Genomic DNA, 9,562 nt, shown 5'->3' with positions numbered 1-9,562 from the left:
AAGTTCCCCATATCTATACCTTTCTTAGACCAATTAAAGCAGAACGTCCTCTTTGAAAGTGGAGACTGAGTGTTGTGCATGTTTTACATGCACACCTGGTGATTCTGTTGTGTGAAACTGATAAAAATCACTGATGTAGCAACTCTTCACTTGGATTCAGGGAGTTAGGCAGGGACAAGTTCATGAAGGAGTTGGTATTTAAACAGAGATTACCACTGGATTGATAAGTAGGTTTTGGCCCCAGGGAGGTAGAATGGTGTGGAAAAAAAAGAACTGTAATGAAGGCTTTGTTTTGTTTAGTTTTGAAATTTTATTCAGACACCATGATCTACAAAGTTGTTGACAATCGGGTTTCAGGCTTACAGTGTTCCCACCTTCAATCAATCCTATCACCGTGTGACCTGAATGACCCAATTCCCCCTCCTACCTCCCACCTCTTTGACAGATACATTTTTAAGTTTAATTATTGTCGGTTAGGTCCCATCTACTTAGTAGTATTGGGTCTTTAAGGTTTTTATACACATAGATACTTTACCTTTACACCACAGACAAACCCATGAACCCTGACCTTGCCCCTGTTACTTCACACCCCCTTTTTTTACTTCTATCATCTATTTCGCCTTTTCCTGGAATTTTTTTTTGTTTCTGTAATCTAGAGTCAATATTTTTGCCACTTTTAATACCTTCATTTCCTTAGACATATTATTCTATTTATCACAGATTACTAAGATCAGAAAGTCAGGATGGCCGAGCGGTGTAAGGCGCTGCGTTCAGGTCGCAGTCTCCCTGAAGGCGTGGGTTCGAATCCCACTCCTGACAGCAAGCTTCTTGGCTGGAGCAATAGCACTGTGGGTAGGGCATTTGCCTTGCATGCAGTCAACATAGCCGACCCGAGTTCGATTCCTCCACCCCTCTCGGATCATCCAATATTTTTCTCTTGTCTTCCTTCTGACTTCGTTTAGCTTGGCATCCTACAGTTCTACCCAAGTACAGCAGCATATTGCATGATTTCATCATTCTTTCTAGTTTCATGGTCTTCCATTATGTATACACTTCACTATCCATTCTTCTGTAATAAGACATTGGAGTTTAACAAAGATTGTTATGGGATAAATCTTAGGAAAAAATATCAGGATAGCTTAGGGTCTAAAGACTCCCCAGTCAGGAAGCTGAGGTTTCTCAGGAAAGGCTCTGCCTAGTTTTATTAATTTCCCTTGGTTGTTTGCCAGAGTAAGGCTTCGGTTTGATGCAGCTTTTGCCTAAATGTATTTTTGTTGCTGCTATTACGCTGATCTCTTTCCAGCTCTTCCTTGTTTATGTAAATTTCTAGGCCATCATCTAACTTCTAAGATATGATAATCTTTCCATGTACATTTTTGTTCCCAATGACTGTAAAGCTACATTTCAACATTAGGCAAGCAGGGTTTTTTTTCAGGTATCAAAATAAGAATAACACTATATTATAAAAGTTGATACCAAGAACATTTCTGCCTTAAACTAGTATTCTTCAAGTAGCTCAATGTTCCCCCTTGATGGATATATATGGTGAATTCATTTCAGCTAATTTTATCAGTAAAAGCTTGTGACTCGTCAAAATGATATGTTTTCTTGATTTCAATAATGAAAATATTTAACCATCATATCATATTTTTAAGTAGTTTTGAGCCAAATTATAGAAATGAGGAAAAACAGAACTTTTAAGTCTTACATTGTCTCCACACACTAGATATAAAAAGAAAAATGTATTTACTTGCATCTTATCTTAAATCAAAGTTATAATCACTTTTAATTAAAATTCTACCAACTGTAGGCAAAATATTATTTTCTAGACAACATATATATACATATATATATATATAGACATTGATATACATTTGCAATGGTTTACAAGGTGTCATTCTGAAGGCTGGAAAACATGAAATGTTTGTTTGTAGAAATTCCAGTTGGAATGTATATGGACACTAACTCTGAAATAGTAAATGCATAAATAATTACTGCCTGCTGCCTATTTTTAAGCTCTCCAGAGAAAATAACATCAGTAGAAATCAAGTAATTTTGAGCCCTGTCATTTCACAACAGAGAAGAAAATTTAAGAAAACTGAAGAAGGAAGTTATGAACATAGGATTCAATAAATCAATAGGAATACTTGCCAAACAAAATTAGACCATACCATGCAAATAAAATTGACAATAGGATATCACTTCACACCTATGAAAAGAGCCTTTATCCAAAAGGCCAGAAACAAATAAGTGCTGGCAGAAATGTAGAAAAAAAGGAACTCTTACACCCTATTGGTGGGAACATAAATTGGTGCCACCTTTATAGAAAACAGTCTGGGAAATTTCATAAGGCATTAAAAATAGGTTTATCATATAATCAAGCAATTCTACTCCCAGATATCTACCTGACAAACACAAACACTCATTCAAAAAATACTGGGGGTGGGGGGCATTGAAAGATAATATAGTGGTAGGGTGTAGGTCACTTGCCTTGAACACAGCAAACCAGGTTTCATCTCCAGCACCCATCTGTTCCCTTGAGCCCCATCAAAAGTGACCCCTCAAAGAAGAGTCAGAAGTAAACCCTCACCAGCACAGTCAGATGTGGTCTAAAACCAAAATAAAATAGATTCATGGTTGCCAGAGAGATAGTGCTGGTGTTTGGACACTTGCCTTGCTTGTAGCTGACCTAGGTTTAATCCCCTGAACCACATATGAACCCCCAAGCTTCACCGCGAGTGACCCCTGAGCATAGTGCTAGGAGTAATGTCTGGGTACAACCAGATAAGACCAAATAAAGGACAACAACACAAAACTAAAACAACAACAAAAAGGCACAAGTACACACGTTCATCACAGTACTACTCATAAGAGCCAATCCGTAGAAACTACCCAACAATAGAAATACAACTGCACTATTAAAGCAGATGAAATCTTACCTTTACAACAATGTGGATGGAGTGAGAGAGTATCATGTCACTCAAAATAAGTCAGAAAGAAAAGGACGCACAGGAGTATTTCACTCATTGGTTGGATAGAGAGAGGCAAAGCAGTAGAACAGATAATGTAAACCACAGGATTGAGTTTATCAAAGGGAGCGAGGGGAAATGTAGGGAGAGGGTGAAGTGGCTGCGCAGTCCAGAAAGCGGCCTGGAGCATGGTGGTGGTTGGGTAGTGGAGGTTGGCTGCCAGGGCTGGGTCCCTTGGGGTGGGGAGGGCTCTCACCCACCCCACATCCTGGCGCAGAGTCTATTAAATAACATGAAAGAAAAAGAAATACAAGACACTAAGTATAGAAAACCCATAAATTGCTCCCTAAATAAGCAATCACAGAAAAGCAGATGAATCAAGATTTCACTGGTAAACGATGCTATGCTAAAAAGACCAGCCTATACAATTAGTGCTAATTGTAACTTTTTTGTCTTTAATTTCTTATTTATGTCACTTTCCATAAAGTAATTTCTGAAAACCTAAAGCTTATTGCATTCAGCTCCTGCTAACGGAAGACTGACATGATTTGTATATCTTTCTTTCCAGACTACTCAACATCAGGTTCTGTATTACTGTTGGTTCAGAATGAACAGACCATTACATAACATCAGCACACTGCTTTCTTCAATTCATCTCTCCTGGCCTCTCTCTATAGCAGTCCCTGATTCTCAGCCCTCCTGGCTCCATTTCTTAGTCTACAACTATCTAGTTCACATTTACCTTAATATAAGTTCTAGCTAGAGAATTCTCACCCTCTGGGGGGGAAATTTTTCTCAAAATGCCAGGTTCTACACTAAGACATTCACAGAAGAGAATCTAATAATTTTCTATAGTTATTCTTCCCAGCATGGTATAAAAATGCTTTCGGTAGTTTAATTTTCTTTTCATTCTCATTGCCAGAATTATTTACTGCTGAAAATTGAGGAGTTGTATTATAGTTATTATTTTTTTTGATTGGTTTAAAAATTCAGTTTGATAGGAATCTCTTTTTTTATTCTTACAAAGTTAAAATATGGGCTGGGAAGGCAGCAGAGGGATTTGAAGAGAACAGATCTGATGAAAAAGAAAAATGTTTTTGTATTTTCAACTGACCAAAGCGGAATCAATGAAAACAGGATGTCTCAGAAGGAAATGGCAACAAAGCAGAAGGGTTTATAAAAGAATAAATAGTCATTTTGATAGTTGTGTTGGAAAGGATAGGTTCTATTTTTTAAAATGTGCGACTTTAATACATAGACCAAGATTCTAGATTTGATGCTATTATAGGAAACAAACTTCTCCATGACATAAATGAAGCTTCCATTCCTGGCTATACATCTCAAAATGATTTAGAAACTTGGAACTGATTATATGAAGTTGCTACATCACGGTTTTCAGGAAAACAATGCATAATAAAAGTTTGGAGTGATCATATTAATTGATAAAATACCCAAAAATTCATCTGAATAATTATTAGAGTGGAAGATGTCCCAAGCTTTGACAGTCTACAAACATACAATGCACAGATTACAGCACAATCTATTTACTGATATTATCTATGGAGATTGTTCTGCAATCAATTCTCCAGCCATGATTACTGTCTGCAGCCAGAGTGAGCATAAAAATAATATGATGCATAGAGTGGAGGGGAGAAAAGCATGCAGAAAATAGCTGTGAGATTGCATCCCCCTCTCTACTTTACACCAGCCAGTAATTTATCATCTGCACCTGGAAATTTCATAAACCCTCTTTCTTAGTTTCTTTGGCTTTCACATAGAAACAATAATGTTCACTTACCTATTACCTTTTGGGTTGCTATGACTATAAAATGATGCTAAGGTAAAGAATTGTAAGAAATACTAAGAGTCCTTAAAATATGAGGCATTGCCAATCTTTTTTTAATTTTTATTAGTGAGACATCATGAGGTACAGTTGTATGTAGACTTACAAATTTTTGTGCTTGGGTTTCAATTATACAATGATCAGATACCCATCCCTTCACCAGTACCCATTTCCCACACCACGGATCCCAGTATCCCTCCCACCCCCATCCCCCCACGTCACCCTGCTTCTGTGGCAGGGCATTCCATTCTGTTCTCTCTCTCCTTTTGGGTGTTGTAGTTTGCAAAAGAGGCAATGATTGCCAATCTTTTGTTGATCAAATTTGTTAACATCAAAAAGATAATTCCTGCATTTTCTCAAGACTCAGCTTTCATAACAACTTAGCAGCATTTGGTACCAGTTTTATTGTTTTCAAATTTCATCTTAACACAGTCCTACTTTTTTAAAAAATTTATTTTTTTTATTAGCGAAACACCATCAGGTACAGTTGTAGACCTACACACTTTCGTGCTTTCAGTCATACAATGATCGAGTACCCATCCCTCCACCAGTGCCCATTCTCCAACACCAATGATACCAGTAGCCCTCACACCCCACACCCCATCCCCCACCCCACCCCTCCTCTGTGGTAGGGCATTCCCTTCTACTCACTCTTTCCTTTAGAGCATTGTAGTTTGCAAAAGAGGTATTGAGTGTCTATCGTGTTTAATCTATAGTCTGCTTTCAGCATGCATCTCACATGCTGAGTGAGTCCTCCAAACATCCTTTACTTGGTGTTCCCTTCTCTATCTGAGCTGCCTTTTCCCCAAGCATGTGAGGCTGGCTTCCAAGCCCTGGAGCAGACCTCCTGGGACTTATCTCAACTACTCTTGGGTGTTCAACTCCCATTTTGTTACTTTATATTCCCCCAGATGAGTGCAGTCTTTATATGTCTGTCCCTCTCTTTCTGGCTCATTTCACTTAGCATGATACTTTCCATGTAGAACCACTTGTATTTAAATTTCATGACTTCATCTTTTCTAACAGCTGTGTAGTATTCCACTGTGCAGATGTGGAAAGTTTCTTTAACCAGTCATCTGTTTTCAGGCACTCGGTTTTTTCCAAATTTTGGCTATTGTGAATAGTGCAACAATGAACATAGAAGTCATTTTGACTGTAGTTTTGACTCTGCAGAATATATTCCCAGGAGTGGTATTGCTGGGTCAAATAGGAGCTCAATTTATAATTTTTTGAGAACCGTCCATGCTGCTTTCCAAAAGGGCTGGACCAGTCGGCATTCTCACCAGCAGTGAAGGAGGATCCCTTTCTCGCCACATCTGCACTAACACTGGTTGCTTTTGTTCTTTTAGATGTAGGTCAGTCTCTATGGTGTGAGATATCTCGTTGTTTTGATCTGCATCTCACTGATGATTAATGATGTAGAGCATTTTCTCATGTGCCTTTTTGCCATTCGGCTTTCTTCTTTGAGAAAGTTTCTGTTCATTTCATCATCCCATTTTTTGATGGGGTTGGATGTTTTCTTCTTGTGGACTTCAACCAATGCTTTGTATATCCTTCATATCAACCCCTTGTCTTATGGATATTGGGCGAATATCCTTTTGCATTCTGAGACTGTCTTTGTATTTTTGTTCACTGTTTCTTTTGAGGTGCAGAAGATTCTTTGTTTAAGATAGTCCCATTTGTCTATCTCTGTTTTACTTGCTTGGCCGGTGGTGTGTCATCTTTGAAGATACCATTAGTTTCAATGCGGTAGAGGGTTTTGCCAACCTTGTCTTCAATGTACCTTATGGATTCCCATCTAATGTTGAGGTCTTTTATCCACTTTTATCTTACTTTTTTTTCTTACCTTTTTTTGCATGTAGTTGTCCAGTTTTGCCAGCACAATTTGTTAAAGAGGCTTTCCTTGCTCCACTTCACTTTTCTTTCTCCCTTATCAAAGATTAGATGATCGTATGTTTGGGGGGAGATTTCAGTATATTCAGCCATGTTCCATTGGTCTGCAGCTCTGCCTTTGTTCCAGTACCATGCTGTTTTAATTATTACTGCTTTGAAGTAGAGTTTGAAGTTAGGGAGGTTGACTCCTCCCATTTTCTTTTTCCCAAGAATTGCTTTAGCTATTCGTTGGGCCTTATTGTTCCATATGACTTTCAGGAGTGTTTGCTTCATTTCTTTGAAGAATGTCATGGGTATCGTTAATAGGGATCACATTGAATTTGTACAATGCTTTGGGAAGTATTGCCATTTTGACAATGTTAATTCTCCCGATTCATGAGCAGGGAATATCTTTCCATTTCCTCATGTCCTCTTTTATTTCCTGAAGCAGCATTTTGTAGTTTTCTTTGTACAGGTCCTTTACTTCCTTAGTTAAGCTGATTCGTAGGTACTTGATTTTCTGGGGCACAACTGTGAATGGGATTGTTTTTTTCATGTCACTTTCTTCTCTCTCACTCGTTGCATATAGGAAAGCCATGGATTTGGGGGTATTGATTTTATAGCCTGCAACTTTACTATACAAGTCTATTGTTTCTAGGATTTTCTAGGTAGAGGTTTTAGGGTTCTGTTGTATAGTATTATATCATCTGTGAATAGTGAGAGCTTGATTTTTTCCTTTTCTACCTGAATGTCCTTAATATGGTTTTCTTGCCTGACCGCTATTGCAAGTACTTCCAGTATTATATTAAACAGCAGTGGAGAGAGTGCGCATCCTTGACTCATCCCTGACCATAGAAGGAAGGCTCTTAGTTTTTCCTCATTGAGGTTGATGCGTGCTGTAGGCTTGTTGTAGATGGCTTTAACTATATTGAGGAAAGTCCCCTCTATACCCATTTTGGCGAGGGTTTTCATCATAAAAGGGTGCTGGATCTTGTCAAATGCTTTCTCTGTATCTATTGATATGATTATATGGCTTTTATCTTTTCTTTTGTTGATGTGATGGATTATGTTGATTGATTTCTGAATGTTAAACCATCCTTGCATCTCCAGGATGAATCCCACTTGGTCATGGTGTATGATCTTTTTGATGAGTTGTTGAATTCTATTTGCTAGTATTTTTTTGAGAATCTTTGCATCCATGGTAATCAGGGATATCCACCTGTAGTTTTCTTTTCTTGTGGTGTCATTATTTCCTTTTGGTATTAGAGAGATATGAGCTTCATAGAAACTGTTTGGGAGAGTTTCTGTTTCTTCAATTTCCTGGAAAATCTTGAGTAGAACTGGCAATTGGTCCACTTTAAATATTTGTAAAAATTCACTTGGACCCATGCTTTTGTTTTTGGGAAGACTTTTGATTAGTTTTTCAATTTCCTTGATGTTAATAGGACAATTCAGGTATTCTAGGTCTTCTTGATTGAGCCTTGGGAGATAGGAATCCAGGAATTTATCCAATTCTTCTAGGTTCTCTTGTTCATGGCATACAGACTTTCAAAGTGGTCTCTGACAATGTTTTGAATTTCTTTAGTTTCTGTTGTGATATCCCCCTTCTCATTTCAGATTAGGTTTATTAGGGTTTTCTCTCCCTTGCTCTTTCTTTGTGAGTCTTGCTAGTGTTTTATCTATCCTGTTTAGTTTCTTGAAGAACCAGCTCTTGGTATCATTGATCTTTCAGATTGTTTTTTGGGTTTCCATGTCATTGATTTCTGATCTAAGTTTTATGATCTCTTTCCTTCAGCCTGTTTTGTGCTCCTTTTGTTGGTCCTATTCTAAGATCTTGAGCTGTGAAGTCTAGTTGTTTATGTGGGCCCTTTCTTCCTTCCTCAGAAATACTTGTAAAGTTATAAATTTTCCCCTTAACACGGCTTTAGCTGCATCCCATAGGTTCTGGTGGCTCGTGTCTTCATTCTCATTTGTTTCCAGGTATCTTTTGATTTCGTCCTTGACTTCCTTCCTGATCCACTCATTGTTCAACATGAAGTCGTTCAATTTCCAGGTGTTTGATTTGGTTCTCCGTGTCAGTTTGTGATTCACTTCTATCTTCAGTGCATTGTGGTCTGAAAAAATATTGTTGATACTATTTCTATCTTTCTGATTCTATTGAGGTATGTTTTGTGGCATAGCATATGGTCTATATTGGAAAATGTTTTGTGTGCACTGGAGAAGAATGTGTATTCTTTCTTTTTGGGGTGTAAAGCCCTGTATAGGTCTATAAGCCCTCTCTCTTCTATTTCTTCCTTCAAAGCCAATGTTTCCTTGCTGAGTTTTGTTCTTGTTGATCTATCCAGAAGTGATAAGATAATGTTGAAGTCTCCGGCTCCTATTGTGTTGCTAGCAATATCCTCCTTAAAATCTGTTAGCTGTTGTTTTAAATATTTAGCTGTTCCCTCATTAGATGCCTATACATTTAAAAGTGTGATTTCTTCCTGTTGTGCGTATTCCTTGATGAATAGAAAATGGCCTTCGCTGTCCGTTCTATTCTTTTTCAACCTGAAATTTATGTTGTCGGATACTAGTATGGCCACACACACCAGCTTTTTTGAGGGAGCTGTTTGCTTGCAGGATTGTTTTCCATCCTTTAACTTTTAGTCTGTGTTTGCTCTGACTGTTCAGATGAGTTTATTCTAGGCAGCAGAATGTTGGGTTCTGTCTCTGAATCCATTTTGCCACTCTGTGTTTCTTAATTGGTGAATTTAGACCATTGATGTTGAGAGAGATTATTGTTATGGGGTTTTGTGTCATCTTTCTGTTAAGGGTTTGTTGTGCTTGTAGGGTTTGTCTTGTCTTGTAGTAGCCCCTTTAGCCATTTTTAGGTTTGGTT

The 9,562-nt window shown here is 38.0% G+C and overlaps 1 non-coding gene across 1 annotated transcript; it reads left to right on the top strand.

Annotated features, from left to right (window-relative positions):
* The first annotated feature begins 737 nt into the window (after positions 1-737).
* Positions 738-819, top strand: TRNAL-CAG (transfer RNA leucine (anticodon CAG)). Its single transcript has one exon. It is a non-coding gene; the product is annotated as a tRNA-Leu (tRNA).
* Positions 820-9,562: the final 8,743 nt, after the last annotated feature.

The sequence above is a fragment of the Sorex fumeus genome, unplaced genomic scaffold (assembly GCF_029834395.1).
Source record: "Sorex fumeus unplaced genomic scaffold, SorFum_2.1 ptg000008l, whole genome shotgun sequence".
Classification (NCBI taxonomy): domain Eukaryota; kingdom Metazoa; phylum Chordata; class Mammalia; order Eulipotyphla; family Soricidae; genus Sorex; species Sorex fumeus.
This window is presented reverse-complemented; position numbering and strand designations above follow the sequence as displayed.